Source organism: Pygocentrus nattereri, chromosome 13, assembly GCF_015220715.1.
Source record: "Pygocentrus nattereri isolate fPygNat1 chromosome 13, fPygNat1.pri, whole genome shotgun sequence".
Classification (NCBI taxonomy): Eukaryota; Metazoa; Chordata; class Actinopteri; order Characiformes; family Serrasalmidae; genus Pygocentrus; species Pygocentrus nattereri.
Genome location: NC_051223.1, coordinates 3,506,735 through 3,523,978, shown reverse-complemented (window position 1 = coordinate 3,523,978; position 17,244 = coordinate 3,506,735). Strand labels below are relative to the sequence as shown.

The 17,244-nt window shown below is 40.3% G+C and overlaps 1 protein-coding gene across 2 annotated transcripts in view; it reads right to left on the bottom strand.

The window, feature by feature from the left end:
- The window catches only part of ppp1r16a (protein phosphatase 1, regulatory subunit 16A), a 49,631-nt gene extending 32,771 nt beyond the window's left edge, over positions 1 to 16,860 (bottom strand). Inside the window, exon 1 of one of the 2 annotated variants that reach the window (XM_017704511.2) lies at positions 16,774 to 16,860. The gene's annotated coding sequence lies outside the window, so the exon portion shown is untranslated. Of the gene's footprint in view, positions 1 to 10,085; positions 10,201 to 16,773 lie in introns of those variants that run through there. The other variant, XM_037544389.1, reaches the window with a different exon arrangement.
- Positions 16,861 to 17,244: the final 384 nt, after the last annotated feature.

Sequence of the window (17,244 nt, the reverse complement as noted above, 5' to 3'; positions counted from 1 at the left end):
GTTCAGTCAGTCGTTCACACTGCTGGCTAGGTTGGAGTGAACTACCCAGCTAGCAAGGTTCAGACGATGACAATGCTGATATTGTTGACCTGATTTTGCCAAAGCCATCTGATAATCTTCCTTACGAGGAGGTTAGAATTAAACAGCTGGGCACAACACCTAAGACTGATGTGGTGCAAACAGCAGGGAAGTAGGTTCAGCTCTCCTGGTAGGACAAAGTTAGCTGTCTGACTGGAAGTGCTGTGACAAAGAACATGCACTGCTGGCCAGGCCTCTTGATGAAATCACCTCAGGGATCATCTGGTCAAAACTGGGTTTTGGGGATCTAACTAAGGCCGTTTTATTGAAAAGGAACGGAGGGAGGAATTTGTGTATAAATGAAGTGACAAATTTTATGATATAAGCCGACAACAAATCGTTGCCTCATAATTTCTTTGTAGCAGTCACGTGACATCGTCTCCTGTAGACATGTCACGATTTAGAAGTTCTGTATAACTGTATCCAAAAACGGTATTTATAATGATTATATGATGATATAATAATCATATATATATATTATAATGATAATGATTTTATATATATATATAAAAATGATAAAATAAATACATGTGGTGCAAAACATTTTCTACAGTAGATTAAAGATAAAAATCAAATATACAGATGATAATGATATGGAGATGTTACACTAACAACAACAATCAGTATATTATATATTTATATATTTACAGAGATAGGGAGAGAAAGACAGAGGAGAGGTGATGTCCTGAGGGTCCTGAAATCTCAGTCATGCTAGTGTCAAACATGCCTACTTGGCTCTGACTTCACCTAGAAGGTGAGAGGAAGTTCTGCAAGGCCATAAGAACCTTGGAGGGGCCGGCTGTTTTGTAGAAATAGTTGTAGAAGAAAACAAAACAGCTTAAAATTACAGCTAAGAAAACAAACATTTTACTGTAGTTTTATCACTGTCTTGAAATCGTCATTACAACGGAGAGCACGGGTTGCTCAAGCAACAGAACCGGCTCATCAGACGAAGACGAAGAGTTTTCTACTTATACAACATTGCAAAAGGAATATAAATAATGATTTAATTCATTATTATCAATTAGGTTCAGGTGGTAAAGTTTGAGGCTCTGGTTCGGCTCAGCGCTCCACGCATAAATTACAGGAGCCACCGTGAGGTCTGAAGTGAAAGACAGCATTAAAGTCAGTGTTTACATTTTTTAAATTTGGTATGCATTTCTTTGCCAAAGCTCAGTGTAGGTTGGCACCCCTTCTGGCAAAAATCAAAGCTCACCAAGATACACAGAATATGTGACTTCAAAAATGTAATATTTTGTTATTTATTGATACTGTTGTCCAGATTTACTGATTATTCAAACTGTCCAATTGTCCCAGTCCTAGATATAAAACACACAAGTTTTATGCTGTAATTGACGTTTAACTGGTAAGGCATTCAGCCTCCACCCACCATGCTGTGCTTTATAAACAGTAGGCATCATTAGTAAGCTGAAGTCATGAGTTGGCTGGGTGCTAACAGGCCTGGCTAACACGCTCATTGAATTACATTTAGTCTCATTAATATCCACCTGCTGTTACACATTTGTTTACAGCGAAATCAGCCACCATTACAGATTTCTTTACGTTACTATATTTACTCATTTCTTACACTGATGTTTCTGATATTTCTTATATTATTTAAGCACACCCTCCAGATAAAGGGCATACTGACTGAATCGAGGCACATGGCCTGGCATTGGTGTTTGTACACTGTAAAAGGCATGGCAGAAGAAGTGTTTTTGGGGTTTAAATCGATCAAAAAAATTTGCTTTGTTCGTATAACTTCTTTACGTTAGCTTGCATTCACAGACGGTTCAGTGCAACTCTGAAGAAATATGGCGCGTTCAATCAGCAGCGTTACTTTCATTGCAGATTTTACGGAAAACACAGAAACTAAATCTATAAAGAGGAGTGGTCCAGTCCACTAATTCATACTCTTTCCATGCCCAACATACTGAATTGTGACAACAGGCGCCTGAGCTTGAGAGTAGAGCTGCAACAGTCAGTCAACACTAATCCTTTCAGTTCCCAAAAAAAGAAATCGTATGAGCCGTGTGTTCATTCGCCTACAGACAGCAAAGCAATGAATAAATAAATACAATAAAATATTTCAATTTTATTTTAAATTTTTATTTTAATTTTAATTATTTTGGATGTGATAAACTACCCAATCATCCCAGCCTTACATATAAAAACATACAAGTATTGCCAGAAACTGGCAACATGAAATTACCACATGGCAGAAGGCTTTATTATTATTATTATTATTTAGCTTTTATTTCTGGCAGGGTCAGCATTTGAGTTTATACAAGATATTAGATTATGGAGGCAATGGTTCAACTGGGAGCCGGTGCGGTAAGCGCAGTGGTACATGTATTTGTAATTTAGCCATTCATCCAAACACCATTTGGCAAAGTGTGGCATTGTTGCTGGGTGGACATGACGGACATCAAATGGTCCTCTTCTTTCATACTGTGAAGGCCATAACACAGGACAATGAAATAAGCCAAAAGTGTGCGCATAAATGCGTGATGAGATAAATACAGATCCACAGGTGCTGTCGTATGATGTTAGCTAAAAGCAGCACTGTAGCAGACTGGTGGTTTAAAGCCTTTATATACATTTAGGGACACAAACAAACCGTGACGGCTTCATGCATGTTAAACATTTAGATCTCATCAAAAAGATTTTAGAGAAAAATGGACTGGACTGCATTCTCGCCTACATTCTCCTGCCTGCCAAGTGATTTATGTTTCATTACGCCATGAAGACATCTATTGATGTCAGTGGTGGACAGTAATAAAGTAAAGTAGGTTAGGGAGCTGGCCCTGTGACCGAAAGGTCGCCGGTTCAATCCCCAGAGCCGACAGTCCATGACTGAGGTGTCCTTGAGCAAGACACCTAACCCCCAACTGCTCCCCGGGCGCCATGGATAGGGCTGCCCACCGCTCTGGGCAAGTGTGCTCACTGCCCCCTAGTGTGTGTGTGTTTATTCACTAGTGTGTATGTGGTGTTTGACTTCACGGACGGGTTAAATGCGGAGGTGGAATTTCCCCGTTTGTGGGATTAAAAAAGTATCACTTACCTTCATTGGTTACTGTACTTAGTTTTTTCCTGTATCTGCACTTTACTGAAGTTTTTCCATTTTGGGTGACTTTTTACTTTCACTCCACTACATTTCAAAGTCAAATATCTTCCTCTTCATTCCTTTACATTATGCAAAATCTGTCGTTCCATTCGCCTTGTGTGTATAAAAACGTAACACGTCAAAATGAAAGAAGCGCGAAGCAAGAACGCCAATCATCAATGATTTTGATCATTTTAATTTAATCAGTGTCAAACTAATTAGTTGGTTCACCAACAGTATTTTCACCTAAAATGACTTGATAAAGCAAGAGTCTTGTTACAAAAGTGGTAACAGGACATTCGAGTCACAATTATTCTTTAGGTACTTTCACTTTTGATACTTAAGTACATCTGACGGCAAATACTTTTGTACTTTTACTCAAATGGAGGTCTATAGAGAGAAACCTCTATTACCGGAGTAATATTTTACATTGGGTGTCTCCACTTTAACTCAAGTACATGATTTGTGTACTTCGTCCACCAATGATTGATGCACACATACACAAACTTGATGGAGGAATTACAGTACAACAGAATTATTAGATCGGACAAATATATGAATATTAGCCAGCAGATTAATCAACTAAAGCAGTCATTCACTGCAGCCCTAGCATGCTTTGTGTGTAGTTGTGTTTGTTTACACTTTCAGCCTTAGTGGGGAATGTTAAATAAGGCCAGTTTACTGTAACCAACAGTTTCTTCCATAGAGGCTGCTCTTAAATATGACAGTGATTCATTCACAGAAAAGGTTCTGATGCACAGAGACCACATGTAACTGCTGCTTTAACAACAGCAACTAAACATACAGCTAGTTAAATCCCATTTTTGCAGCTTAGCCACTACAAAAACACCTCAATGAACTTTTGATCATGTATTTTTATGAATATGTATTAATAAAGGTTATATACGATGTAACCGTTATTAAAACTGAAATAACAAACAACGTGGGTATGACAGTCCTGAGGTGGAAAGAGTAATGATGCTTTTAAACTAGAAAGGAAACAAGAAACACAGCAACTAAGACATTTACACAGTGCTTTGTATTTTTCAGTCCTGATTCAATACAGATACAGATACTTTTTATTATTATTATTATTATTATTATTATTATTATTATTATTATTATAGGTATTGTGTTTACGTTTGTGTTTAAGGTGTTTAATCTTCCTATCACTACTCATATCTGTAAGGGAGGCTGCAACCGAACTGCTGACGTCTGCTGACCCCTTCAACCGCACGCTGTAGTCCTTACGTTTCAGAGTTCACCCAGTACATTAGTGAGCCTTGTGGCAGACACTGATCTCACATCAACTCCGAATAGAAGCTCATGGCTTTAACACCTAACTGCGCCGCTAACTGTGACGACACTTTGTTGTACAGTTCGGGTATCAATCAATCAATCAACCTTTATTTTGACTCGCAAGTCCTGAGGGCAACCCTCATTTTCAGTGTAGCCGAGGATTTACAAAGAAAACAATAGCTATGTTTAATTGTTTTAAATTAAAACAAAATTTAAAAATAACAGTGAAAAAAAGATAAAAATAGATCAAAATAAAACTTAACTAAAATTAAAATGTGTAATAATAATAATAATAATAAAAAACTAATTAAAATAAGTTAAAAATTAATAAAGAACTAGGAGAAGAACTAAAACAAAGAAATAAAAGTTAAGAATAAATAAGATGAAATAAAACAGGTACAGGCAGTCCTGAAGGTGGTTTGATATTAAAAGTTTAAAATGACTAAGTGACACCAGTGAGCCGAGTTTTAGTGTTTCCTGTAGTGAATTCCAGCTCGCTGGTGCTGTAACTAAAAGCAGGGTATAGATATTCCTCTCTGTGATCCCTTTAGCCTTTGGATTCTCTTTCACATTTGGAACTATATCGCGTTTATCGGCTGGAAGTTTATCGCGTTTCTGGAAAGCATTGGTGAGAGTCGCTGCCTGGTGGTGTCCTGTCTGTTGGCCAGCATGAACTCCTTCTACTCTTTCAAGTAAAACCTGTGCAGGTGCTTGGTTAAACTGTCTGTACTGTACGACGCCGCTGTACTTCCACCTCATGGCACGCTGACACACTTTACAAGTAGGTGTGTTGCATTTTTGGTGTTTCCAGATGAAAACGTCTCAGCAGTTTTTGCCAAACCAACACCTAAGGTTATATCGCTGTTGTCAGAAGAAAGCCTCGTATCTCCAAACTGGCAACTTTACAGGAGGAGGGAAAAAAACCTGCTTTACTTTTAATGGAAGTCAATGGAATTAGACATTTTTCCAATTCCAATTTTGCGCCATTTCTTTTAGCCCATTCATCACGAAATGTACACATAATGTAAAGGGTAACACGTCAAAAACTGAAAAAAAATTAGAGAGATCTCCAAAAATGGAGATATGAGGTTTTCTTCTGACAACAGCGATTTGCTCACCCAGTTACAGACTGAAGTTGCAGGTTCATGGCAAGATGGAATGGAATCTGAATTGGCGATGCTTCATGTTACTTCGTTACATTACGGGTATGGATAAATGGATGTGCCCTGTCCGTCTGACTGCGACGGGTCCCAATACCGACATAGGATCAGACCGGTTCCATCTCCAATTGTATTCTTTGATAAGACTAATGAAACAGAGGCGTCATAGTGATAGTGGTGAATGAAATCTCACAGGTTTTCACACGTTCAAAAAACCTGTTCATCATCTTCATCATCATCATCATCATCATCATCACAGCATCAGCCAACACACATTCAGCTGCATATTTAGGGTACTCAACGCTGGGGTCTACCGTCTTCTGTCTACTGCAGCTTTAAGTGATTTGAATGGTGAGTTAAAGCAAAAAAGAGACGAGCCCCATCAGCAGGGCTGCACTGATCTCTTAAGGGCCAGGGCTTTGAACAGCAGCACTGAAGATTCAAAATAGCGATTTTAGTAGCTAACGGCTCATTTTAGCAGCGTCTTATACATAAATGTGATGAAATTATTCTTCCCAATCCAACTAAATATGTTGTATTTTAAATATGAAAGAAGAGGTGCACAGTTTGTTTAACGGCTGGATCAGATGACATGCTTATCTTGTTGTGTGATTTACTGGGCAACGGGGTGATGTAATCAAATATTGTCTATGACTGATCAGCAACACAGTGGCGATGATTAAAAGGCGATGTTGTTTTGGGAAACTGACAGAAATCCAGTGAGGAAAACCGGAGAGGACAAATTTACCGTTACACAGTTCGTTAAGTGTTAAGTGCGGTCGGGCACCCCAGCAGTCAGTTTCTTGTTTGTCTTTTTGATATAATCAATAATTCATGATAAATCACGATTGTAAAAAAATATTTTAAGATAACACCCAGGCCTAGTTAATAATAATAATAATAATAATAATAATAATAATAATAATAATATTGTAATCACAATATCACTAGACACAGCCGTTAAGGCCAATCTCTCCATCACACAAACGTCTATCACTGCTTTAGACATTAAATTAAAAGTGTGGGGAAAACGGAAAATGCTTATGCAGCGTATCTGTATCTCAGAAACAGCTCAGGGTCACAATTTTATGTCACTGCCTAACATAAAGGTAATCATGCCTTTACAGTCATTACATCAACAAAGATAACACAGACACGCACTACTGGCTCCAAAGACAAGGTCACGACGGTCATGTGATTTTGAGTCTCGGGTTTCAACACATCTATACTTTTCATACTGTTTAAATTACTGCAATTCAGAATTTGATTCTTTTCTCAACACTACATGCAATTATTACAATACAAGCCTAAGTCACCAAAGCTTCTGTGCTCAGTAGCTTTCGACTGACAACAGACACTAATGAACAAACATCACTCCTGTTAATAAATGTTTTCTCTAGTCTTTCATTTACATGTTTATGGATGATTCCAACTGAGGAAAACTAATTAAATTCTCAGTCTGTTTGCTGGAGTATAGAAACATATGATGTGACAACTCATAACTGTGTAAAATAAATTTAGCCAGCTTAAACAACTGTGTTCAGGTGTTTATGTAACAATTGCAACAGGCCTAGATTATGTTGATTATGTTGATGCGATTCAGTTTTATTTATTTATTTTTTTTAAATACACTGAATGTACGACTGAAATACCTATTTACAGAGTAGTGGACAAGAGTCAACGAGGGGACGTCATTATAACTGATTCTCCACATTTGAAAACGAACGTAGCTGAACCAACCCTTTTCAGATCATCCCAACCCACAGGCGACTTAAACCGCTAAACCTGAATGACCTCACACTGTCCATTTGGTAACAGCCTCAGCTAAAACACTGGTTAAAATGATCCAGCACTAAACAGGGCAGAACAGCGCTGCCATTGCAGGCCCGTGTTTATACAGTGGAGGTCTGGGCTCACACGCACACAAACCAGGAGAAAAATGAAATCCAGAGTGCTGGCAAAAGCACTTCCAGAGGTATTTTTACACTCACACAACCAATGGACACAATAATAGACTAAACAGGTGGAGGAAAAGGCACACCAGTAAAGACAATACTGCTCAACACAAAAATGCAGCTCATGAGTTCACTGTCTCTGGTGTGTAAAGTCCTGAGCTCCACCCACAACCCCCCCCCCCCAAAAAAAAAAAAAACTAAACTTCCTCTGCCTGCTCTGCACACAGTAGCACTCATTCATGAAAGTTCTGGTCAAATCCGCAAATTCCATAACCATTATGGATCAATTTCATTTTTGGAATTTCTGCACAACCAGAGTCACGTCTGATAGGAATGGGAGCAAATTTGACTGTAACAGTTTAAAAAAAGCTTAATTTCTGGTTAACTTACCAAAACTATTACCAATAGCATCTATAATACCAAGAATATTTATGAAAATGGAAAGTGACAATAACAATAACATGTGCATCGAATGTTATTTCACATTACACAATTACACCATTCGTTTATTTCACATTTTCTTCTTCCTAGTAGTCGTAATTTAGCGCTATGAAGTTTGGTCAGTAAGGGGTGGGGGTGAAGGGGTGGAGGCGTGAATGTGATCTCGCTCCTCCACCTTTTTTTCCAAAACACAAGCCTGAGGCCGGGCTTAGCTAAATCTGGGGTTATCAATATGTATTGCTGAGAAGTTAAGAGGACTGCACGACATCAAACCTCTGCCCAACATGCTGCTGTAAACAGATCTATTATAGGTTAGTAAAAAGCATAGCTTAGGTTCCCGTTCCTTAGTGTTAAGTTATCAATAAGTACAGCTACAGTTAAAGCATGTTAAAATAACTAAACATCAATCACCTGCCCAACTGTTGCTGTAAACATACCTAAAATCATCCAAGTTAGCACTAATGCTTAACTACAATGTGTATACTGTACAGCATATCGCTGCTGTCGGAAGAAAACCTTGTATCTCCAAAATGGTAACTTTACAGGAGAAGGAAAAAACATACTTCACTTTCAATGGAAGTCAATGGAACCAGAATTTTTCCCCATGTCATTTTGGGTCATTTCTTTTAGGCCATTCATCATAAAATTTACAAACAATGTAAAGAGTAACAGATACTTTCAAATTATGTCAAAAACTGAAAAATGGCAAAAATGGAGATACAAGGTTTTTTACAGCCAGGGGTAGTGTAGCTTTGTGTTAGAAATACGACCAGGAAAGCTCAACACGGCATCCGTTCAAGGAGAAAGTCCCATCCTTCAATCAAGAGAGTCAGTCAGGTTGCCTGTTATGCCGTGAGCGGAGAGGGATCGACGTTATTTATAGTGCCGCTAGAGGGGAAAGCTCCCCCTCATAGTTGAGACGTGTGCAATCAAATTAGCCAGAAAAAACTGGAAAACCGTGTCTTTTGTGCATTATTGAGCTAAATACTACAAACTAATGAATCTGGTCTTGTACAGCTGGAAATAACTACCCGGCGGCGTTGAAAAGATGGTCACTGAGTGAACAGACTTTCCTATCAGGACTTTGTCTTTATTCTACTTCATCAGCTATGCCCTCTGCCTTGTGCCAATCCCTTCCGAAGAGAAACTGAAAGCTTCTGAACTACTAACTCCTCCTGACACCTCGATTCAAACTAGCAATGAGCTTCTGTGACTCTCTGCCTTCATTTGGGTTTTAAAACAAGCCCTACTTTACATCCACGCTTCACGTCTTATAGCGATTTACCAGATCTACACATCATATACGCTTCCCTGTGCACCCAGTGTTAAAAAACCAGAACATTTATTTGTACCGAGTCGTCGTCTGTCGATTCTTACCGACCGCTGTACCTTTAAAACATGTTTTCCAAGCAGCTCCTGAACTTTAACTGCTGCTTTGCATACCTAAAAAAAAATAAGAGCTTTGTGTTTCCTACTTCGTGCACTGTCCACATTGGCTTAGAGTTTGTAATGCTGCTGTTCCATTCACAAAATGGTCAGCTTTCAACATCAGGCCAGTAAATGCCAGTATTTACCTGCTGTGATTACAGTTCTTTTGCAATTCTGGGATCCAGTCTGTTTCAAGAGACTTCAATAGACTGTAGGTTTCCCCACGCACAATCACAGCCTTCTGTATCCCTGCCCCACCCGCCAGAAAAGGCAAAACAACAGCCCCGAATGATCTGCAGTATGACAGGGTTACCACAGAAAGGTGCCTATTTGTCAGACCCATAATCAGCTTTCCATTCATCTGCTGATGCAACACATGTATGAGCATTACGGACGCACCAATATGGGAACTCGCCCAATGCCGAATTCTAGTATGTTTCATGTACACATCTACCCTATACATACCCTATCTATACATAAACCTTTAGAAAATGAGCTTTTCAGGTTTTGACATAATTTGAAAATTCCTGTTGCTCTTTACAAAGTATGTCACGATGAATGGACCAAAAGAAATGACCCAAAATTACTTGGTTAAAAACTCTGGTTCCATTGACTTACATTAAAAATGAAGCAGGCGTTTTTCCTTCTCCTGTAAAGTTGCTATTTTGGAGATGTTTTGTTCCGACAACAGCGAATACAGTAAAGTGAATCAAATCCCGACATTCGGTCACAGTAGCCCAGCGTTATCTAACCATTCTGCTTTTCTGGAGTGCGATAAAGGCATATCAGTGTTTGTTAGCCAGCCTATAGTAGGACTGCCCAACACTGCAATTTATGCAGGAGCTTTGCTCTCACGGAGATTCCAGTTACATCCCAATTTGACACACCTGATCCAGATAATCAAGGTTTTCGGGAATGTATGAATACTAGAGCCTTGCAGGGAGGTAGGAACTGCAGGTCATTAGATTGTAGATAAAACTAGAGTTGGTCTCAATGACCAACGATCTTATTACTAAAAACTCTGTTTCAGGACAACAAAAAAAGTGTTAAGAGAAAATATGAAGTGTCAAAAAGAGAATTGGTTTTCCTCACGTTAACATCCTTGTCACTCCTTTTGTTGCCATTCTTTCTCCAGCTCTCCAACAGTGTTCCAGACTTTTTTCTCTTTTCCCATCTCAAAGTTACATCTTCCTCTTTTACATTCTTTTGGTCAGTTTCTCCGCTCAGATTCAGCAACGCACTATATTTAGTTAAGCAGGCTGTAAAGCCCAGATCAGGGTTTTTCTGTTTTAGCGGATTTGTGTTTGGATACACTCTTGGCATGAGATTTACAAATACATTCCAAATTGGACTACAGAGCTGTTCAGACCCTAAAGACCTCAGTAGATTACATTTTTTGCAAATCAGATTAAAATATGAATTGCTAGCATGTAGTGGGACATTTTTTTGTAATGATGCCGACAAGAGTGAGAGGTCACTAGTGCCATTTACGCAGTTACATGAGCATTCATGACATCCTAAATATTTTTACTCCTACTCAAGCCTATTTGTAGGAAAGTAATCTACTTTTTCCTCATTTGCATTTTAATCATTAACATTTAGTTCATTTGGGTGGTGTTACTGGTACTTATATTATTTATATTTTTACTATTTATATTTAGCAACAATAAACTAGAAAACACTAAAAGTTAGAAAGTTAAGGCAACAGCTTTTCCTTGAAGGCCCAGTTGATTTGAAAAAGCTGTTTAGGTGCCTCACTTTTTATTTTATCGCAGTGTACAGGAATACGTGTTTAGGCCATTCTACAAACCTCTTGTGGCCAATAAAAACATTAGCTCCCCTTTCTCTTTCTCCATCGCTCTGGTTTTTTGCAGCGATTGCAGGGCAGTTCCAGAGAAATCCCATTGCACACATGACCGGGCTTATCTACATACAGCCTTAGTGCACCGGCCTTTGTGTTTTAATTGCTCGCTAAACCATACCAAAGCTGAGGGCGGCACTCAGAGCCTCCACAGATATTCCACTGGAGATTAAACTACTGGGCAGAGTTTCAAGGGACGGGGGAAAGGACATTGGACATTCGCTCTCTCTCTGTGCTGCAATAAGGGCGACTTTCTGTGTGAACCGTTTCATGATTGCCATGATAAGAGAGGCTTTGGCTTCCCCACTAAAAATCACATGAAGACTGCAAAATTTATTGGAGATTTTAGGGCCAAGGTCAAAAATGCTAACATTGTTAAGAATAAAGAAAGCAAAGACATCAATCAGCATCACATCTATAGACTTTTGAGCATTAAGTTAGCATAGGCTATTTTTCACTATGCAAAAGTACGAGTACATATATTTGGGGATGGAGCATCTGTTGAAATTTCAACTCAACAGCAAAACATTCTTGTTTACAGAGCCTTTAAATCATACACATATAAAGTACAGGTAAATCACTAAATCAACCAAACTAGCACACAATAAAAGAATGTTAAACCTTCTATTTGCATATTTCTATCAGTAACAATATGAAATGTTTTCTCAATGGGATATTTGGGTACTATGTCACTAAAAGAGTAATTTTCAAAAAGCACAAATGGTAACAAAGCCCATACCTTTCTAAGTGACCCAAATATCATAGAAATGTACTGACCGGACCATTCCTTGATGACTCCTTTATCGCAATGATCTGTATATCAGACCCTGCAGAAGCGAACAAATGGGCTGGTGATGATTGAAAAAGCTTTTCAAAACCAAGAATTTGATCAACTAGGCTCGAACGGCCTGAGGTTGGCTGGAAAGTGTGAACTACACTGGGAGAATTGAAGGTTCAGTGCAGGTACATTTTTCATTCATCAAGGTACAAACAATGTGAATGTTCCCTCAAAGGTGCATCAGTGGTATTAAGGTCCAACTGTGGATCTTAAATGCATTTTCTCCTTTTCATAACAGAACAATAAAATAAAAAGCCTGGGGACGAGACGGGGTGTAGGGAGTCAATACAACTTAGAAATGATCATTTCAATGGATTATGGCACAATTATGTTCCCTGACTAAAAGTACTGAGATGTACCCTTGAGGGCCCCCCCCCAGTGACAGTTCCATACCTTTTTTTCCGCGAGTGAATGACTGATTTGAAACCGCATATGCCCTCATTTTATTAACAAAATAACTGTTTCAGAGGAAGCATCGCTCTAACTGGCTCAGCCACTGCTCCTGCAGGTTAAACCTGTGTAAGCTGTATTATAATTATATTAATACAGTACATTCTGACTGACGGTGACACACCTGTACTGGCGTTTGGGTTTTTTTCTTCCTAAAAATGAAAAACAGGATCAATAGGTTTGGACGATAATGTAAAATTACCGATAAACAACATTATCATGATCCAAATTTAGTTATGAGGTATCACGTGTGTTACAGAGCCTTAACGGATCTCAAGGGTGTCCAATCTTATCCACAAAGGGTCAATGTGGATGCAGGTTTTCCCTCAAAACAAGCTGGGACTCACCAGATTCCCCTTGTTTAATCAGTTGGTTTCAGTCTTCAAACAGCTGATCAGGTGACCTCCTGCTTTGTTGGAGTGAAACCCTGCAGCCATTCCAGCCCTTTGTGGATAAAACTGGACACGTATGCTCTATAGCTTGATCTTTCCTGATGGTACTGTCCATAACCATATTACTTCCAACTGGGGTAGCGTCTAATATTATTTAATAACATATAATGGTCATTACTATCTGCTCAGATGGCATTTAACACTTAACATCCAGTGATCATTGGTCTGGTGGAAACCAAAACACTGGCAAATTGGAGCTGTGCCTTTCTTCTGGAGGTTTGTTTGCATGTATCCCAGCACTGCCAGACTGAAAATTAATGGTACAGTCTTTAAAGTATGGATGTGTGCAGCTAATTAGTGCAATTTATTTAAGCCTTTTAAACTGTCCTTCCAACCTCATGGCAAACTGAGGTGCGCAATGTGTGTCAGATCCATAAATTTAGAGAAATCGTTTAGAACAATCAGAGCGTTTACATGCACTCAATAATCCAATAACTGCAGAAAATCGGATCAGTAATACGATCAATACGTTTACGGGCACTTCAGAGCATCAGATAATAGGAAACCCCGGGTCTACATGAGTCAGACAGTAAGCAGAATTCTGCTTTACAACCAGCCAAAGGCTCAAAGAAGAACTTCATCCAGCAAACATCGCTCCACTTAACCTGAAAACTAAAACACACATCAAATCCTTTATTTCATGTTTGGTTTCAGCGCCGCTACAACAGTGTTTTGCTGCCACCCCCAAACATTCACCGTCTGTTCGGACTGAGAAATCCAACAGAAATCGGAGTAAGAGTTCACGTGCACTGAGAAATCTGACTACTGAGCTCACTTCAGCAGATTTCTAGATCGGACTACAGTGTTCACATGCCCATCTGAATAATCGGATAACAGCAGAAATCCGATTACGATCGGATTATTTAGTGCATGTATACACGCTGAATGTTTCTTGTGAACGTGTGTGAAAGGGCACACATTTCCGATAGATCAGGTGCAGTTCATGTCTCTCCCTTATAGCTACAGCAAGCTTCCCGGCTTCACAGAGCCTCCGTGTGGCTCAGCATTCTTTCATTTGGATCTGAAGATTTCTTTATCTATTTTTCTCTCTTTGTCGCCGTCACCACATTGAATTTAATGATCCCGCACAAGACAGCACATAATCACGTTTTCTGGTTCTGGCGCAATGTTGGTGGATTATGGAAGTATGTTGAGCCAAGGAGTCAACAAATCTAACAACAGCCATGCTACTGCAAATGAATGAATGAATGAATGAATTTCAGAACCATTAGCCAACTAACTGTGTTCTGCACACAGAGGAACCAGAGCTCCGCATTTAACCCAACCGTGCAGTGAAACACCGACATACATGCACACTAGTGAACACACACTAGTGGACAGTGAGCACACTTGCCCGGAGCAGTGGGCAGCCTGATCTACGTTGCTCAAGGGCACTTCAGTCACGTACAGCTGGCCAAGGGGATCGAACCAGCGACCTTTTGGTCACAAGGCTGGTCCCCTAACCTCCAGCCCACGACAAAGCAGCACAGGTCCCACCACGATAACGGTGTAGACTACACCTTGATTACCCAACACCATCCATAAGGACGAGTGATTTGGTGAAAATATCGAATTGCAATTTCCAGCCCTGTATTATAAATTCAACTCAATTTGTGGTTAGTTTCTATAAATCAAAGTTCTGCTTTTCGGCCAAGAAGAACAGCATATTTGCTTTTTCTGGCTTCAGGTTTACGTGCTGAACACAGCCAGTTAGTTGTGGCTGCGTTGCCATAGGCTATAGCGAAAACTAAAGCTCCTGTGACTTGAAAACTGCACTCTTTAAAACTGCGATTTTATATAGAAATAATTACTATGTCAGCCCTAACATGGGCACACATGCATAAAGCTTCTTCAGAGGAGTGCTGATCTAGGATCAGACTCCTTGGTTATAAACAATGACCTTATTTATAGGACCCTAAGGAGCTTGATGAACAAGGGCTCAGATCTCCTCCAACATATTTTACATTCTTACAAAATAAATATAATTTGAAAAGAAATAACTCTGAATTTAGACACGCCGAGTTGTGCTACAGCTTCTCATTACGTTGAATGGGATTTTGACAACATCCTGGAAAGTTTGCCCAACTTCGCAAACAAGAAAGAATGTGTTTATATGGATAGGTCAATTCCCACCATTGCAAAAATCTCCAAGACAACAACACAGACTTCCAACTGAATGTTAAAAATGGAAGGTAGCCTTCGGATTTAAAGCTGGTCCCTTTAACAGGAAAAACAAATATACAGCCTGAACCAGGCACACAGCGTCCAGCACTCTACTATAGAGGAAAACGAGGAATGAGAGGAAGAGGAAAAAAGCCGGGGAGGAAATGAGTCAGCGGGGCAGAGAAGACGGATGGAGGATGGACAGACTGGGGTGGGGGGGCGGTGGGGGGGTACAGCATTCATCTGAAAAAAGTGAAGGAGTCCAGCAATCCACAGGTTGCTGACCAATAGATGGCATTCAGCTCTAAAAAAGAAACCGCAGAGAGAATCTTCATCACATACTTTTCTACTTTTCACGCTCTGATCGAGATAAAAAATGAACGAGTTGTTAGGACTGAACGCCACCGGCGTCACTCCAGAGGCACCTAGACTTCATCATCCATAACGCGACACGAAGAAACACGAACACACCTCCATCCTAAAAAAACAAAGCATAGAGGGGGTCTCGCAGTTTGTGAAAGGCACCACAGTGTTGCAGCTGCCCTAATCTAGTGAATCTGAGATAATGAGCCTTTATACGCCACGTCCTTAACTGTGTGTGACCCACAGCTCAGACAGGGTCATTTTCTTCTTATTACAGCCCTAGAAATATAAAAGTGTGGCACATCAGGTCAACTTAGTTTTATTGCAGCCTTTTACTACATAATCTGGCAATGGCATTCAGAGGGAGGCACAGAGTGACAGACTCTAAGCACTTTCGTGATGTGAGAGATAAACAATGATGTACCTTCCAACTAAAACAGACGGTCTGCTAAGCATTTTATCCCGAAAATATGTGGCTTATCTGCGAGGTTACAGGGCTGCACTTACTACGCAGCAAACCGACACAGGACCAGTAAACAGAAGGCAAAACAGGCGAGGTTAAATTCAGCGTCCTATTCGAATTTCCCCGTGCCACCTTAAAAGCTGCAAGCGCCACGATAACGCCGCTGCCAGCGCCAAACGTAGCTGCCGCATCATTTAAGGTGGAACGGGAACATTCGAACGAGAAGACTTCGGCTTCGCGTAGAGCAACTGTTCTACGTCCATGTCCAGGTTTTTCAACTGACCTTCTATAAATAACCACTACAATGATATTCACAGGTTTGATATCATTTTTTGGGGGTCTTTATCGGCTCGCTAGGTAACTAACTAACCTAGCTAACTCACCTTAGCTCCTGAGGAACTGGCGAAGTCGGTCTGACTGAATGGAAAACTTTCACGCCTCCACACAGAACGACAAGATATTATCGCTAAATCCGCTTTTTTGACCCAAGACGTCAGTTTTATAGCCCAGCCCGGTGGTAAAAGGTGGTGTTAGCCCGTGTTATGTGCGAAGGAAGTGGCTAGTAAGTTAACGCTAACTACGAAACGAAAGACAAGCCGGCTAAACGTTAGCACGACAGGAACCTGTTAACCGCACCACACTTACACATTTTTAAAACTTTCGACACTCAAATTTATACAAATCTGCGAAACAACAGAAGCGGTTTGGTGTCTAACCTGTGGAAAGGTGATGGAGTCGTGAAATCATGTCCTCATTTCTGGCCCTGGCTGTTGTGCCCCGTTCGGCTGCTCTGTGTGTGTGTGTGTGTGTGTGTGTGTGTCTGCGCGCCGCGGGGGAAAAGCTTCTCCATAACAACCAGAGGGAGGAGGAACCGGCGGGGCCGCTCCAGAGCGACACGCCAGGGGGCGCCAGCAGAGCGGTAAAAATGCATGTCCAAAAGTTTGCAGACACCTGTTCATACAGTGTTTCTTCTGAAATCAAGCGTATTAAAAGCGCAGTGTGTCAGATTTAGAGGTGAAGCTGCAGACTCCAACCAACTGAATATCCCTCCCTCACCCCTCCCTTTCTAAGCGTGTAGGCGACCCAAACGTTAGAAAAAGCTATCTTGCCCTGTTTAAACGAAAAATCGGGAGCCACGACACTCCATGACCGTTTTCTTAAGAAGCATTTTAAACTCTTGGCTGTAA